This window comes from Coregonus clupeaformis, chromosome 19 (genome assembly GCF_020615455.1).
Source record: "Coregonus clupeaformis isolate EN_2021a chromosome 19, ASM2061545v1, whole genome shotgun sequence".
Lineage (NCBI taxonomy): Eukaryota > Metazoa > Chordata > Actinopteri > Salmoniformes > Salmonidae > Coregonus > Coregonus clupeaformis.
In genome coordinates, this window is record NC_059210.1 from 31,276,554 (window position 1) to 31,294,831 (window position 18,278).

An 18,278-nucleotide genomic window follows, 5' to 3' on the forward strand; every position below is an offset into this window, starting at 1 on the left:
AGGGCACTATGGTGTTGAACGCTGAGCTGTAGTCAATGAACAGTATTCTCACGTAGGTGTTCCTCCTGTCCAGCTGGGAAAGGGCAGTGTGGAGTGCAATAGAGATTGCATCATCTGTGGATCTATAATATAATAATAATAATAATATAATATGCCATTTAGCAGACGCTTTTATCCAAAGCGACTTACAGTCATGCGTGCATTCATTTTTTTTGTGTATGGGTGGTCCCGGGGATCGAACCCACTACCTTGGCGTTACAAGCGCCGTGCTCTACCAGCTGAGCTACAGAGGATCTGTTGGGGCGGTATGCAAATTGGAGTGGGTCTAGGGTTTCTGTGATAATGGTGTTGATGTGAGCCATGACCAGCCTTAAGGCACTTCATAGCTACAGACGTGAGTGCTACGGGTCGGTAGTCATTTAGGCAGGTTATCTTAGTGTCCTTGGGCACAGGGACTACGGTGGTCTGCTTGAAACACGTTGGTATACAGATTCAGTCAGGGACATGTTGAAAATGTCAGTGAAGACACTTGCCAGTTGGTCAGCAAATGCTCGGAGTACACGTCCTGGTAATCCGTCTGGCCTTGCGGCCTTGTAAATGTTGACCTGTTTAAAAGTCTTACTCACATCGGCTACGGAGAGCGTGATCACATAGTCATCTGGAACAGCTGGTGCTCTCATGCATGCTTTAGTGTTGCTTGCCTCGAAGCGAGCATAGAAGTGATTTAGCTCGTCTGGTAGGTTTGTGTCACTGGGCAGCTCGCGGCTGTGCTTCCTTTTGTAGTCTGTAATAGTTCAAGCCCTGCCACATTAGACGAGTGTCAGAGCTGGTGTAGTATGATTCAATCTTAGTCCGGTATTGACTCTTTGCCTGTTTGGTGGTTCGTCGGAGGGCATAGCGGGATTTCTTATAAGCGTCCAGGTTAGAGTCCCGCTCCTTGAAAGCAGCAGCTCTACCCTTTAGCTCAGTGCGGATGTTGCCTGTGATCCATGGCTTCTGGTTGGGGTATGTATGTACGGTCACTGTGTGGACGACGTCATCGATGCACAGCTCATTGAGTGCAATCTTAATGCCAACATCGGTTTGTGGTGGTAGATAGACAGCTACGAAAAATATAGATGAAAAGTCTCTTGGTAAATAGTGTGGTCTACAGCTTATCATGAGATACTCTACTCAGGTGAGCAAAACCTCGAGACATCCTTAGTATTAGATTTTGTGCACCAGCTGTTGTTTACAAATATACACAGACCGCCACCCCTTCTCTTACCGGAGTCAGCTGTTCTATCCTGCCGATGTAGCGTATATCCCATCAGCTGTACGTTGTCCATGTCGTCGTTCAGCCACGACTCGGTGAAACATAAGTATTTCAGTTTTTAATGTCCCGTTGGTAGGATAACCGTAATCTTAGGTCGTCCAATTTGTTCTCAAATGATTGAACATTGGCTAATAGGATTGATGGAAGAGGCAGTTTACTCACTCGCCGTCGGAACCTTACAAGGCACCCCGACCTACGTCCACGCTATCTCAGTCTCTTTCTCATGCGAATGATGGGGATTTGGGCCTTGTTGGGTGTCTGTAGGATATCCTTCGCGTCCGGCTCGTTGAAGAAAAAATCTTTGTCCAATACGAGGTGAGTAATCGCTGTCCTGATATCCAGAAGCTCTTTTTGGTCATAAGAGACAGTCGCAGAAACATTATGTACAAAATAAATTACAAATAACGCGAAAACACACATAATAGTACAATTGGTTAGAGGGCTGTAAAACGGCAGCCATCTTCTCCGGCGCCAAATCTACTTAGCCTATTGTTTTCTGGCACATTCATATATTTTCTTTCTGTGCAGGGTCTGACATTAACGATGGCCCGCTGGCCCGGGGCCAGTAAAAACATGTCGGGCCAGTGGATCTTGTCAATCACTGGCCCGACAGTAACCTTTCAGCGCATTTTTGTATTCCAGTTCAACATTTACCTGCTCTGTTGCAATCTACCATTGAAAACCACTGAAGACTACACGTGTAAATGTAATGCTTCGTATTTGTGTAATTTGATTGGCCGTTCATTCAAGCACCACCACACTCCCGCGAGTCAGAACTTCGAGCACTCAAGCAGTACATGAGTTGATGCCTACACACAGCACACGAGCTGTCCAGAGCAAAAAGCAAAAAGTGATTTACAAAAGTAAACCTTCAATAGTGAACATACCAGCAATATGCTGGCTACTGTTGATAGTCTGAAAAAAGCAAGCTACAAAAGGACACCAAGCATTCGTCTTGGCTAGCCTACTGTAGCCATGTCGATATCTCTTTTGGAATGTTCGTCTCGAAAGGGACACGCCGGGATTTTGGCAATGAAGCCCTTTATCTACTTCCCCAGAGCCAGACAAACTCATGGATACCATTTTTATGTCTCTGCATCCACTATGAAGGAAGTTAGAGGTAGTTTCACGAGCCAATGCTAACTAGCGCTAGCGCAATGACGAAGTCTGTGGTATCTACTAGCATGCTAGCAGGTACCATAGACTTCCAGTCTTGCACTAACGGTAGTTAGCAATTGCGCTAATGCTAGTAAGCAACTTCCTTCAAACTGCACGCAGAGACATAAACATGGTATCCACGGGTTCATCTGGGCAAGGAGATAAAGGCAAAAATCTCTGAAGCTGGAGACACTCATCTCCCTCACTAACTTTAAGCATCAGTTGTCAGAGCACCTTACCGATCACTGCACCTGTACACAGCCCATCTGAAATTAGCCCACCCAACTACCTCATCCCAATATTGTTTATTTATTTTGCTCATTTGCACCCCAGAATCTCTATTTGCACATCATCTCTTGCACATCTCTCATTCCAGTGTTAATACTAATTGTAATTATTTTGCACTATGGCCTATTTATTGCCTTACCTCCATCTTGCTACATTTGCACACAGTGTATATATATTTTCTGTTGTATTTTTGACTTTATGTTTTGTTTTACCCCATATGTAACTCTGTGTTGTTGTTTTTAATCGCACTGCTTTGCTTTATCTTGGCCAGGTCGCAGTTGTAAATGAGAACTTGTTCTCAACTGGTTTACCTGGTTAAATAAAGGTTAAATAAAAATAAATTGCCTAATTTGCATACTAGAAGGCTTTTTGGCGATTATCTGCAGATAAATTATGAAAACATTCGATGAAGGTGAATCCTCCTCACTGCAGGAACAATAGGTAGGCTAGTGCTAGCCCCACCTGGGTGCACATTTTGGTTTTTGCCCTAGCACTACACAGCTGATTCAAATAATCAAAGCTTGTTGATGAGTTGGTTATTTGAATCAGCATAGTGCTAGAATCAAATGAACCGAGTTTGAGAAACCCTCGGCTAGAGGAGAGAGAGCCTCACTCTGGTCCAAAATATGATAAAAGAAAACAGATTGAATTAGTTTAAAAGCTAATGATACTTATATGGTATTTTCAAAGATATTGATATAGGTCTACTGATTTAATCAAAGTGTTGACAATGGATTAGTCAACTGCTGCTTTCTGTGTAGCAAAAGACCATTGTTAACACTAGCTTCATTCATACCTGTATTGCAGATAGCTGAGAAAATGCCTCTTAAAAAGAAGCTTGAAGCCCATGGAAGTCAGCATACTGTTACAGGATTCTTTAAAGCCCCAGTGCAGTCAACATTACGGTTGTCCTGTGTTTTATATCATATTGTGCGACAGCTGATGAAACTAACACTGTAAAAGTGTGATAGTTGCTAGTTGAAATAGAATCTAGCATTAGAATGTACCAGAGGCCAGCAAAATATAGCTTGCTCTGCAAAAATGTCTTAACCCATGGGGGCAAGCCGGATCCCCACAAACCCCCCCACCCCCCACCCCCCACACCACCCAGCCAGAGCAGCCTGGCTGGATACTTTCTCTATTTGGCTGTCTACTCCATGGGCTTGTGGAAAACATTGAACGACCAGACATCACAGCCACGAGCCAATCATCTGCATCACCACTGTGCACACCAGCCAATAGGACAGCTCCGTCTGGAGCTGGTGTAGACAATGCAGCTTTCATCAGCTCTATAGATTACACTCCCTTACTGCAGTATCTCCCCTCATTATTCAAAAGAGACACTGAAACACAGTCCCTTTGAGTGGAGAGATAGATGTCTTCATTAAATGTAAGCAGTCATATAGTAATATTCTATTGCCCATTTCATGACACTTTGTGAAAGGAAGAAAAGAAGAATGTATGGGCTGAGTGTATGGACATTATACACCTATACTTCTTCATGCAGCAAATTGGCATCAATTTACATATTACTATCGCAATGGTAACACTATAGACTAATTAGTGACCTGCATTACCATTCAGACCCAGACTAAACATTGCAATAAAAGTATTTTGTGGAGCTCCTAGCAACAGCTCCTTCCTTCACAGTAGTGGACAAGTTTGAAGTACCATGTAACCTCTGAAATGGACACAAATCAGTGGGTGAATGAATGAATGGGAATGAAGAGTACACATCTGCTTTGTGTATTACAAACAAACATAAATAAATTAGCGAAACGGTGTTAAAAAGGGTGCCCAAGACAGCCAGTGACTGTGGGGGGAGTGATGCCACAGGGCTGGGGCTCTGATCAGTGACGGAGCACAGTGAGTGGGTGTTCTGCCTTTGAACATCCCCCACATCAAGTGATCTAGAGCCAAAGACAGAGAGCTTCATGGGAGACACATGGGCACAGATGAGCTAGAGGGGTGTGTGTCTGTACATAGTCTACAGTAAAAAGGGACATAAACTACTGTCTCACAAATCTTTAAATTGCACTTATATGTTCCTCTTTGCATTGGGGAAGTAGGTCAAGTATGTTAGAATCATTCAAGATAAACTTGACTTGTGAATGGCTTTTCCATCATGGTTTCCACATTAAATGGGAAGTGCTGTTCCTAAGACGGAATCTTTCAACTGATAAGAATAGTGGCCTTTTTAACCATAATACACATTACATGTCCTCTCTTAGCTACAGTGTGAGGAGGTATTATTATTTTCTACCCATAACCTACTATATTTATAGTCCAGTGTCCCAGATTAACCTCTACACTGCTCGCACAAGTAGGACACCTGGAATAGGGGACAAAACAACTTTCACAGAACCTTCAGACAATGACTATGCTTTCAGAGTCACCTCAGCTGAGTGTAGCAGTAATGAGAGAGAGCGAAAGCAAGAGACAAGGCAAGAAGGGCCTTCTATGCCATCAAAAGGAACATAAAATTTGACATACCAATTAGGATCTGGCTAAAAATACTTTAATCAGTTATAGAACCCATTGCCCTTTATGGTTGTGAGGTCTGGGGTCCGCTCACCAACCAAGAATTCACAAAATGGGACAAACACCAAATTGAGACTGCATGAAGAATTCTGCAAAAACATCCTCCGTGTACAACGTAAAAAAACAAATAATGCATGCAGAGCAGAATTAGGCCAATACCCGCTAATTATCAAAATCCAGAAAAGAGCCGTTAAATTCTATAACCACTTGAAAGGAAGCGATTCCCAAACCTTCCATAACAAAGCCATCACCTACAGAGAGATGAACTTGGAGAAGAGTCCCCTAAGTAACCTGGTCCTGGGGCTCTGTTCACAAACACAAACAGAACCCACAGAGCCCCAGGACAACAACAACACAATTAGACCTAACCAAATCATGAGAAAACAAAAAGAGAATTACTTGACACATTGGAAAGAACAAACAAAAAAACAGAGCAAACTAGAATGCTATTTGGCCCTAAACAGAGTGTACACAGTGGCAGAATACCTGACCACTGTGACTGACCCAAACTTAAGGAAAGCTTTGACTATGTACAGACTCAGTGAGCATAGCCTTGCTATTGAGAAAGGCCGCCATAGGCAGACCTGGCTCTCAAGAGAAGACAGGCTATGTGCACACTGCCCACAAAATGAGGTGGAAACTGAGCTGCACTTCCTAACCTCCTGCCAAATGTATGACCATATTAGAGACACATATTTCCCTCAGATTACAGCGATCCACAAAGAATTAGAAAACAAACCCAATTTTGATAAACTCCCTTATCTACTGGGTGAAAAACATCAGTGTGCCATCACAGCTGCAAGATTTGTGACCTGTTGCCACAAGAAAAGGGCAACCAGTGAAGAACAAACACCATTGTAAATACAACCCATATTTATGTTTATTTATTTTCCCATTTGTACTTTAACTATTTGCACATTGTTACAACACTGTATATAGACATAATATGACATTTGAAATGTCTTTATTCTTTTGGAACTTCTGAGTGTAATGTTTATTGTTAATATTTATTGTTTATTTCACTTTTGTTTACTATATACTTCACTTGCTTTGGCAATGTTAACATATGTTTCCCATGCCAATAAAGCCCTTAAATTGAATAGATTAAGTAAGATGGGGGGGGGATAGAGAGAGAGAGCGATTGTGAGAGAGAGAGGGGATAGAGTGAGAAGGGAATGAGAGAAGTACAGAGAAGGAGCGAGGTGGAAGGAGAGAGGGGATGAGGGAGTAACAGTGTGTCACAGTATGCGTCAGTGACTGAGAAATGGAGAGAGAGAGAGAGAAAATGAGAGAAAGGTCACATGAGCTGTGTTTGTTTGTATGTGTTTTTTGGGTTTTACTACCCTTGTGGGGACCAGAAGTCCTCACAAGGGTAGTAAAACAAGGAAAATTCTGACAAGTGGGGACATTTCAAGGAAAAGGGTTATTTTAGGGGTAGGTTTACGAGTTAGGTTTAGGTAAAGGAAAATAGGATTTTTAGATGGGAATGAACTGTTTGGTTGTAAAACGAGAGAGAGAGAGAGATGAGAGAGAGACAGAGACAGAGAGTGTCCATTCCTAGTGCGCTTGGACAGCAGGGATCCATCATGCTGTGGTGCCACACCCAGGCACTGGTCTGCATTGTGCCAGCTCGGTGACGCAGGACTGGTGACTGACTGGCCACCGCCCACCCACTGTCTGTCACACTGTTCCTCCACTACACTGCAACACTGCTAAAGAGACTGAGTGAGAGGAGGGGGGTGTCTGTCAGTCTGTCTGTCGACAGCCACCACCCTTCTCTCGTTTGTCATTCGGCTACAGGGACAAACTGCCACCCCCTATGACCGTACTGTACCAGACCAGACTACCCACACTAGGTAGCCTAGCAGTTAGAGCATTGGGCCAGAAACCGAAAGGTTGCTAGCTCGAATCCCCGAGCCGACAAGGTGACAAAAGAAATATCGATGTACCCTTGAGAAAGGCACTTAACCCTAATTGCTCCAGGGTCGCCGTTGATAATGGCAGACCCTGGCTGTGTCGCCAATCTCAGAGGGTGTCTCAGGAAGAGTTGGGATATGCAAAAAATAGGAAATATGACAAATAAGCACCCACCAAATAATTATTTATTATAAAACTTTGACTGCAACACAGACTGACCAGCACTGGTCAGTAAACAATTAATACCCACAGTACTTATTACAGACAGTGATTCAGCGGTAATGGAAATGATACAAGCATTAAATAATGTTACCGCCCTGTCAGTGTATGAACAGGCTTCACCACAAAACACTGAGAAATGTGAAATTAATCGGTTGCCATCAAAACCCAAATGACATGGTGCTAATTTGAAAAAGGGAGGATTCGACTTCTGATTTCCCACAAAGCTTTTTGTGAGGAGTGTGTTTGCCTTACATAAGTGCTGCGCTGGACTAGAACTGTCAATCCCACCAACAACGCCATCCATCAGCAAGCTACAGAGTGAGAGCAAAAATGCTAACATCAGCGTTAGCCGCTAAACTGACTGACCAAATAGACCACCTACAATCAACTCCTCAGTGAATAAGCTGACGCTAAGAGCCACTCAATGAAAAAAGGAAGCTATGTTAGTTTACGATTAGCATCTCTAAGCAGTCTTTCCAATCACATTGAATGGCTAGGCTAACTTCTTGTTGTTAGCATTACTTTAGCTTAGATAGCTCCCATTGCAGTCAATGGTAGATTTGGGATTCAGGACTGTGATTGTGTGTCACAATGGCCATTAAGCCCTATTGACTTTCTCCACATCCTCAGTCTCCTCCTGCCATTGTTCTTGTGTGTTATGGGGAGACTGTCGTCCAAACAAACAAGCCGGGATTTGGCTTCAAGTGATGCTAAGCAACCTACTTAAGGCCTAAACAGAATCAAAGGAAGAATCCTGAGTGGGTAAACATCAACAGGAGTTTATATGGCTGGATATACACTGAGTGTACAACACATTAGGAACGCATGCTCTTTCCATGACATAGACTGACCAGGTGAAAGCTGTGATCCCTTATTGATATCACTTGTTAAATCCACTTCAAATCAGTGTAGATGAAGGGGAGAAGACCGGTTAAAGAAGGATTTTTAAGCATTGAGACAATTGAGACATGGATTGTATGTGTGCCATTCAGAGTGTGAATGGGCAAGACAAAATATTTAAGTGCCTTTGAACAGGGTATAGTAGTAGGTGCCAGGCGCAGCACTGGTTTGTGTCAAGAACTGCAACGCTGCTGGGTTTTTGACGCTCAACAGTTTCCGGTGTGTATCAAGAATGGTCCACCACCTAAAGAATATCCAGCCAACTTGGCACAACTGTGGGAAGCATTGGAGTCAACATGGGCCAGCATCCCTGTGGAAAGCTTGACACTTTGTAGTCCATGCCCCGACGAATTGAGGCTGTTCTGAGGGCAAAAGGGGGTGCAACTTAATATTAGGAAGGTGTTCCTAATGTTTTGTACACTCAGTGTAGAACACTGTTTCTAAAGACCTCCATGCCAGAGCGATCTATAGTAGTAGGCCTATGCCAGGGCTTCCCAACCTGTCCCCCATTTCACATTCTTTTTTTTATTATTTTTATAATTTTTTACATGAAATACACAACTAGCTTGATTTTGTTTAATTTGAGGGACTTAGGAACATTTTGTTGTTTTGAAGCTCATTTCCTGCAATTCAACGTAGTTAAGACTCTTGACATATTTTAGGTAGGCTATGTAAGGATAATAGTATATGCGACAGTCTTCCTTTCCTCTCCTCTCCTCTCCTCTCCTCTCCTCTCCTCTCCTCTCCTCTCCTCTCCTCTCCTCTCCTCTCCAGCTGCTGCCACAGACAGTAGCATACATAGCAAGACAGGCTTGGCACGTGATAGCATTGACAGGGGGGACATTGTTATTTAACAGTATACCTACCCACTGTAGAATAACAATTGGTTGATCTTCTTGCAACCTTAATACTTAGGTTAAATTATGAATACAAGTAGATTGATGCAGAGATTCACTGAAGACAGACAAGAAACAAGCGCCCCAATAAGAATCAGGCCATGTTGAAATCAAACGGAATGTGATCTTACACTAACAATCTGTGCCAGTGACAGTCCTTCGAAGAGCGCTCTCGCAAAAGGGAAATAATGTAATATCCTTGGACAGCTATGATGGGAAACAGTCAGATTTGTTTTCTTTTTCTTTAAACAGTCCTTTAATTTTGCTTTGACTGCACCGTGGGCTAACTCTGACAAAATGAATTATCGCAAAATAAATAAAGGTTTCATACATTCAATAAATAGCTTGGGCGGACGCATGCTTGATCCAATTCATTTTCCCATATGTTTTTCTAACAGTAAGCAAAATGTCATACAGGCCAATTCAGACAAAAACATGAATGACTCATTGAAAATGCTTACATGGTCAAAAGCACAGGCTATACGTGCATCGTGATGTGACAAATCTCATCAACTGTTGCGACTTGTCCCTAGTAGCCCACGGGCCAGTAGGGTCACTAGAACACAACTGCCACCACCTCAGAGTTATCTTGCCCTGTGGCTGGCTGAACATGTCAATGACCCTTACCATAGTATCTTCTCACGTCCCTTGACCATGTTAAAACACAGACAGTTCAATTTGAGATCTCCCCCCATTGGGGTAGGCCTATAAATACACCTTAGTATAAGATGCATTTAGCTCTGGTGACAGAGCCTATTCCCCCTCAGGAGACTGAAAAGATTTGGCATGGGTCCTCAGATCCTCAAAAAATTCTACAGCTGCATCATCGAGAGCATCCTGATTGGTTGCATCACCGCCTGGTATGGCAACTGCTTGGCCTCCGACCGCAAGGCACTAGAGGGTAGTGCGTACGGCCCAGTACATCACTGGGGCCAAGCTTCCTGCCATCCAGGACCTCTATACCAGGCGGTGTCAGAGGAAGGCCCTCCAAATTGTCAAAGACTCCAGCCACCCTAGTCATAGACTGTTCTCTCTGCTACCACACGGCAAGCGGTACCGGAGTGCCAAGTCTAGGTCCAAAAGACTTCTCAACAGCTTCTACCCCCAAGCCATAAGACTCCTGAACAGCTAATCATGGCTACCCAGACTATTTGCACTGCCCCCCCACCCCATCTTTTAACGCTGCTGCTACTCTGTTAATTATTTATGCATAGTCACTTTAACTCTACCCACATGTACATATTACTTCAACTACCTCAACTAGCCGGTGCCCCAGCACATTGACTCTGCACCTGTACCCCCCTGTATATATAGCCTCCCTAATGTTATTTAATTTTACTTTACTTCTGCTCTTTTTTTCCTCAACACTTTTTTGTTGTTGTTTTATTTTACTTTTTTATTAAAAATAAATGCACTGTTGGTTAAGGGCTGTAAGTAAGCATTGTCTGCACCTGTTGTATTCGGCGCATGTGGCCAATAAAATTTGATTTGAGTAGGCCTATAGTATGAGAGGAACTGAACTCATCCTGGTATTGTTTTACACAACAAGCCTTGAGTGTTGCAACTGGCAAGACTGCATGAGCCAAATGCAAAAGCAAGGGCAAGATATAGCACCAACTGAAGGGTAGTAAAGCACCCATGAATATATTCACATTCCCTACTGAATGTTAAAAATATGGCGTAAACTGGGAATGCATGGGTGTAACCAGGGATAAGTAAACAAAAACATGTCATAAGTCCGTGTTTCCCAACTCTAGTCTTCAAGTATCCCCAACAGCACACATTTATGTTTCAACCCTGGACAAACTCACCTGCTTCAACATCTGATTCAAATAATCAAAGTTTGATGAGTTGGTTATTTGAATGAGTTGTGTAGTGCTAGGGCAAAAACCGGAATGTGCACCCAGGGGGGGCCCCTAGGTGATGCTTTAAAATAAAAAACAGCCACCAAAAACATTTGCGAAGGACAAGCCTTTTTGCATCAATTGTCTGTGTGTTTCTATTGGCTGAGCGGGAATAGTGGCTCACTGTCACAGGTGATAGTCATTGAGCTAATTAACACATGGCATTTAAAACAGGTGTGTTGGAGGGAAAATAATGTCTGCCACGGAGGTAAGCCACTGCTGTTGCTACAATGTGGTACTAGGCATTTTTTGGCCATTTGTTCCAAGATTTTATTAAGTGCACTGTCAAACCAATGTTTCAATTATTTTCTCCAAGGCTTTTCATTTGCTCACTTATGCAATTACCTGCATAAAATGTTAAAGAAATATAGCAAACTCCAACATTATGAATAATTCCCTGTTAGGCTATCAGTGCGAGGTTGTCACTGTGCTTGTGAAACATTAATTGAACAAAAATATAAAAACAACATGTGAAGTGTTGGTCCCATGTTTCATAAGCTGCAATAAAAAAGATGCTAGGAATTTTCCATACACGCAAAGTATATTTCGCTCAATTTTGTGCACAAATTTGTTTACATCCCTGTTAGTGAGCATTTCTCCTTTGCCAAGGTAATCCATCCACCTGACAGGTGTGGCATATCAAGAAACTGATTAAACGGCATGATCACTACACAGGTGAACCTTGTGCTGGGGACAGAAGGCCACAAAAATGTGCAGTTTTGTCACAATGCAACAGATGTCTCAAGTTGAGGGAGCATGCAATTGGCATGCTGACTCCAGGAATGCCCACCAGAGCTGTTGCGAGAATTTTTGTTTTTAAATTTAAATTTATTTAATGTTAATTGCTCTACCATAAGCCACCTCCAACATCGTTTAAGAGAATTTGGCCTCACAACTGCAGACCACGTAACCACGCCAGCCCAGGACCTCCACATCCGGCTTCTTCACCTGTGGGATCGTCTGAGACCAGCCAAAAGGCCAGCTGAGGAAACTGTGGGTTGGCACAACCAAATCATTTCTACGCTAACTGTCAGAAACCGTCTCAGGGAAGCTCATCTGCGTGCTCGTCGTCCTTACCAGGGTCTTGACCTGACTGCAGTTTGGCTTCGTAACCAACTTCAGTGGGCAAATGTTCACCTTCGATGGCCTCTGGAGAAGTGTGCTCTTCACAGATGAATCCTGGTTTCAACTGTACCAGGAAGATGGCTGACAGCGTGTATGGCGTCGTGTGGGCGAGCGGTTTGCTGATGTCAACAGAGTGCCCCATGGTGGCGTTGAGGTTATGGTATGGGCAGGCATAAGCTACGCACAATGAACACAATTGCATTTTATCAATGGTAATTTGAATGCACAGAGATACCGTGACGAGATCCTGAGGCCCATTGTCGTGACATTAATCCGCCGCCATCACCTCATGTTTCAGCACGCTAATGCACGGCCCCATGTCGCAAGCTGAAATTTGTCCCAATTCTTCCATGGCCTGCATACTCACCAGACATGTCACCCATTGAGCATGTTTGGGATGCTCTGGATCGACATGTACAACAGCGTATTCCAATTGCCGCCAATATCCAGCAACATCGCACAGCCATTGAAGAGTGGGACAACATTCCACAAGCCAAAATCAACAGCCTGATCAACTCTATGCGAAGGAGATGTCACGCTGCATGAGGCAAATGGTGGTCACACCAAATACTGACTGGTTTTCTGATCCATTCCCCTACTTTATTTTTATTTATTTTAAGGTAACTGTGACCAACAGATGCATATCTGTATTCCCAGTCATGTGAAATCCATAGATTGGGGCCTAATGAATTCATTTCAATTGACTCATTTCCTTACATAAAAATCTTTGAAATTATTGCATGTTGCGATTATTTTTGTTTAGTGTAGATTAGGGGCTGACCGCATTTAATTGACTGGTTGATTGTTGTCGATAGGCTGTTGGGCGACCAATATTTTATTAGTCGAGCAGTAGCAAATATATATATACAGTACCAGTCAAAAGTTTGGACACACCAACTCATTCAAAGGTTTTTCTTTATTTTTACTATTTTCTACATTGTAGAATAATAGTGAAGACAAACTATGAAAGAACACATATGGAATCATGTAGTAACCAAAAAAAGTGTTAAACAAATCAAAATATTTTCTATTTGAGATTCTTCAAATAGCCACCCTTTGACAGCTTTGCACACGCTTGGCATTCTCTCAACCAGCTTCACCTGGAATGCTTTTCCAACAGTCTTGAAGGAGTTCCCACATATGCTGAGCACTTATTGGCTGCTTTTCCTTCACTATGCCGTCCGACTCATCCCAAACCATCTCAATTGGGTTGAGGTCGGGGGATTGTGGAGGCCAGGTCATCTGATGCAGCACTCCATCACTCTCCTCCTTGGTAAAATAGCCCTTACACAGCCTGGAGGTGTGTTGGGTCATTGTCCTGTTGGAAAACAAATGATAGTCCCACTAAGCCCAAACCAGATGGGATGGCGTATCGCTGCAGAATGCTGTGGTAGCCATGCTGGTTATGTGCCTTGAATTCTAAATAAATCAGAGACAGTGTCACCAGCAAAGCACCCCACACCATAACACCTCCTCCTCCATGCTTTACGGTGGGAACTACACATGCGGAGATCATCCGTTCACCCACACACGTCTCACAAAGACACGGCAGTTAGAACCACAAATCTCAAATTTGGACTCCAGACCAAAGGACACATTTCCACCGGTCTAATGTCCATTGCTCGTGTTTCTTGGCCCAAGCAGGTCTCTTCTTCTTATTGGTGTCCTTTAGTAGTGGTTTCTTTGCAGCAATTCGACCATGAAGGCCCGATTCACACAGTCCCCTCTGAACAGTTGATGTTGAGATGTGTCTGTGACAAACTCTGTGAAGCATTTATTTGGGCTGCAATTTCTGAGGCTGGTAACTGTAATGAACTTATCCTCTGCAGCAGAGGTAACTCTGGGTCTTCAATTCCTGTGGCAGTCATGAGAGCCAGTTCCATCATAGCGCTTGATGGTTTTTGCGACTGCACTTGAAGAAACTTTCAAAGTTCTTGAAATGATCCGTATTGACTGACCTTCATGTCTTGATGTAATGATGGACTGTCGTTTCTCTTTGCTTATTTGAGCTGTTCTTACCATGGACTTGGTCTTTTCCTAAATATGGCTATCTTCTGTATATCCCCCTACCTTGTCACAACACAACTGATTGGCTCAAACGCATTAAGGAAAGAAATTCCACAAATTAACTTTTAAGCGGCACACCTGTTAATTGAAATGCATTCTAGGTGACTACCTCATGAAGCTGGTTGAGAGAATGCCAAGAGTGTGCAAAGCTGTCATCAAGGCAATGGGTGGCTATTTGAAGAATCCCAAATATAAAATATTTTGATTTGTTTAACACTTTTTTGGTTACTACATGATTCCATTTTTGTTATTTCATAGTTTTGATGTCTTCACTATTATTCTACAATGTAAAAAATAAAGAAAAGCCCTTGAATGAGTAGGTGTGTCCAAACTTGACTGGTAGTGTCTATTTTCTTTTATGGCACACAAGACGCCTGTCTGATTCATGCATGTCTCAGTGGACTAATCCGTTGGAGGCCGCACACCAGTATCACCAGTAGTACAATTCAACGCTAATTCCCATAATTTCTAATCTACAATCTTTTTTTGGTTAAGGTAATTGCTGTTAATGCATTCAATATCTTATTATTAGTATTTTACTGTTCTCATTGTCAGAGTGGACACGTTGTTTGCGGACCGCACAACCTAGGCTACACTTGCGAGGAACAAGTTTTGGTTTATTTCATTCCATTTACGAGTTGTCAATTTATTGTATTTTATTTGTAGCGCTCCGGTCAATGTTGAGTAAGGACGTGCACCTGATTATGCATAGAAGTAGGCCTAGGCTACCTATCCTGCATCCAAATGTTGGCCTATAAATGTGCCCAATTGGGGATCTGATAGTATTTCTGATTGTCTTAACTCACCACCACTGTTGAGCTTCTCAAAAAAAAAAGTCTTCACCTCCAACAGCAACTAACCAAAGTCTGTTTTTACATCCATTGAGAATTACAATAGTTCCTCAATGTGGCCTATTTGAAAAATCATTCCAGCTCTTTAGATAACCACTTAAGTGTTAAAAGGGAAAACAAATGTCATGCGCTGATATGGTGGAAACGTCATAAAATAGGCCTACCCGATTACTTTTTATCCCTTGCGCAAATAGCCTACAGCTGGGTCTGTCCGGAGATCAATGGTGCTGGAAACTGAGGGCCCAGAATATTTTATACAATGTTGCACGTTTGCTAGTGTAAGCTTCAGGCAGGACCAAGTTGGCAGTTGAAACAATTTTTCAAGTTCCTTGCAGACAGGCCATGCGTAGCCAATGTGATTTATAGGATATTTATTATCAGGATATTTTCTACCTGCAGGCTTCAATGTTTTTATTTGTTGGCTTTATGTAGGCTATTTTTACATAGTTGGCAATGGCAATATAAGTTACTTTTAGAATTTTGATTAACCACATGAACATGATTTTGAGATAGGAAGACTTTATTATAAATGAAACTGTTCCACGAAAATGTGCATATGACAATCATGCAGATCAGTAGAAATGGTAAGATAAATTGGCATTCCAAATGGAAAAGGTTGCCGACCCCTGGTGTAGCCTATTACCGGCATCTTCGGGAGCTTAAAAGGCAGAATCTGCAAAGGCCAGCAGCAGCTGGAGGACGAGGTTTTTTATTCTGGTTAGGCTATCTTGATCTCTGGCTCTTGAGTCATTTGTGTGTCTTAATTATTTAATAACGGTGTGCTTTAAGCATCAGACAAGCTCAGCAGCCTACGTACAGCTGATTTTATTAACACATAGGGTATGTCTATATAGTGAAGAATACAATATTTGACCAATCAGTCGAAAGAACAGACTACTCTCGGTCGACCAATATTTTTTTTTTGTCGGGACAGCCCTAGTGTAGATACAGTTGGATGTTAACTTTGTTGAGGAGATGTCACCTCTCCACGCCATAACGACTTTAGCCCATCTTCCCTGCTGAGAAGAATGACATCATTGTGATATTTCATGAGGATTGACGAAGGCCCATAGCGACTCGTGACATGGGCTTTGAGAGGACTGTTACTCAATGTTGGCAATTAAGAGTGGTTGGGGTATGTGGATCTCTATGCCTATGTCTTCCCCCACTATGGGACATTGTCACAGTGTGAAGCAGAATGCGAGCTAGGACTAAGGTACCATATTCCCTATAGAGGTAGGCCAAGTTTGGAGATCTCCTTCTGCAGTCACCTATTGAGCGCTTTGCTGAATAGCTTGATGTTTTTCCCCTTTAAGGCTCCTTAACACATGGAGGTTCAGGTTCACATCACACGATGTTCAACTACCCCATGTGCTTTGTAGAGTATGGACATGGTTCCTTACAATAAAATGGCATGATACTTTATAGTTACTATAGATAATGAATACATTGTTGCTCTGGAAAGTGCTGTTTCTCCTCATCAAAACGCCTATGATGCAACCCATCCTGCAAGCATCTCGATACACCAAAACGCAACCTCACTGAATAAGCCCTGTTGACCAGTGGCAAATAGCGCAGTGGCTACATGTGTACAACAATACATGTCAAAGAGTAATTACTTACGGAGTGCTCCACTCCCCCTGCGACATGGAATGCTACTAGTCAGATACAAAGTAACTAAATAAAATGCGTCACGTTCACTGTTGCTTGTCCATTGACAATGTGATACACTGTATTATTCTACATGTTTGATAGGTGGGGTCAACAAATCTAACCTACCTAGTACCTACCAGTTTGGGGAAAATGTGTTACATTTCTGTTTGATAACCGCATCCATGACATTATCAAAGGCAACGGGGTGAAAAGGATGCTTATTCGAGCCTGTTTGGGAGACTGAGCTGGTGGTTTTCGACCACACAAAGCAAACCTAAAGATAACCTGAATGTTGTCACGTTATGTTCTCGACGTAAAACTACCCTACCAAACGTCTCTGTGTTGGAATTGAACGGCCACGATAGATGTGCCATTCAACGCTATTCTGCGAGACAGCAGCTTGCAAGAGCGATCTGACATTCGACTTGATGTCAATAGCCTTCCACAGGGGACAGTTAGGTAGATTTGGTGTTTGTCATGAACAAAAGCACCGTCCTTGCCATAGACTATATAAACTATGCCCTCGTATGTAAAGTGTGAGTAACGTTATAAAACTGGTTTACCTCCACTGTTGCTTGAATCCACTCCTGTAGTCCAGCTCCCGATACAACCTTTTCTAATGAGGAAGGCGTGTGCTCCGTCTGCTTACAAATACTGCACTCAAACTCATACTAATTCCCTTTTCACGAATGACAACGTGAATACTTTCCAAACGGCACCCACCTGGTTAGCTTCTTCAATATAAATCTTACTCAGTACAGGTGTCAACTAGTAGATAATCCAAATGTCCTTTCTTTTTTCTCCAGAATATTGCGTATTTGAGAGCGCTGTGTCAAGTCGCCCGCCGACAGCTTGGTCTTTTTCGTATTAATAGGCGTAAACTGCTGAGCGCGCGACCTCTATTTTATCATTTCATTGTATTATGGGAGGTTGCCTACAGATCGGTGGGAGGGAGTTGTGCAGGGAATGGGCGTCAACGAGGGAGGGGTCTCCAGAAAAATACAACCTCAATATAGGCTACTGTATCATATAAATTCTGAAAATTCAGAGTAAGCGTTCTGCTTTTGCTGTAGCCCAGGCATGTGATATACCCTCAGTGGCCAGTTTATTAGGTACACTCATCTAGTAACAGGTTGGACTCCCCTTTGCCTCCAGAACAGCCTGAATTCTTAGGGGCATGGAAACGTTGCTCAATTGGTATAATAATAATAATATGCCATTTAGCAGACGCTTTTATCCAAAGCGACTTACAGTCATGCATGCATACATTTTTGTGTATGGGTGGTCCCGGGGCTCGAACCCACTACCTTGGCGTTTCAAGCGCCGTGCTCTACCAGTTGAGCTACAGAGGACCACCAAGGGACCTAATGTGTGCCAGGAAAACATTCCCCACACCACTGCCACCAGCCTGTACCGTTGACACCAGGCAGGATTGGGCCAT

At 42.9% G+C, this 18,278-nt stretch overlaps 1 protein-coding gene across 1 annotated transcript in view; it reads right to left on the reverse strand.

The window, feature by feature from the left end:
* The window catches only part of myo9ab (myosin IXAb), a 214,860-nt gene extending 197,173 nt beyond the window's left edge, over window positions 1–17,687 (reverse strand). The window contains exon 1 of the mRNA XM_045227171.1: window positions 17,401–17,687. The gene's annotated coding sequence lies outside the window, so the exon portion shown is untranslated. The remainder of the gene's footprint in view (window positions 1–17,400) is intronic.
* Window positions 17,688–18,278: the final 591 nt, after the last annotated feature.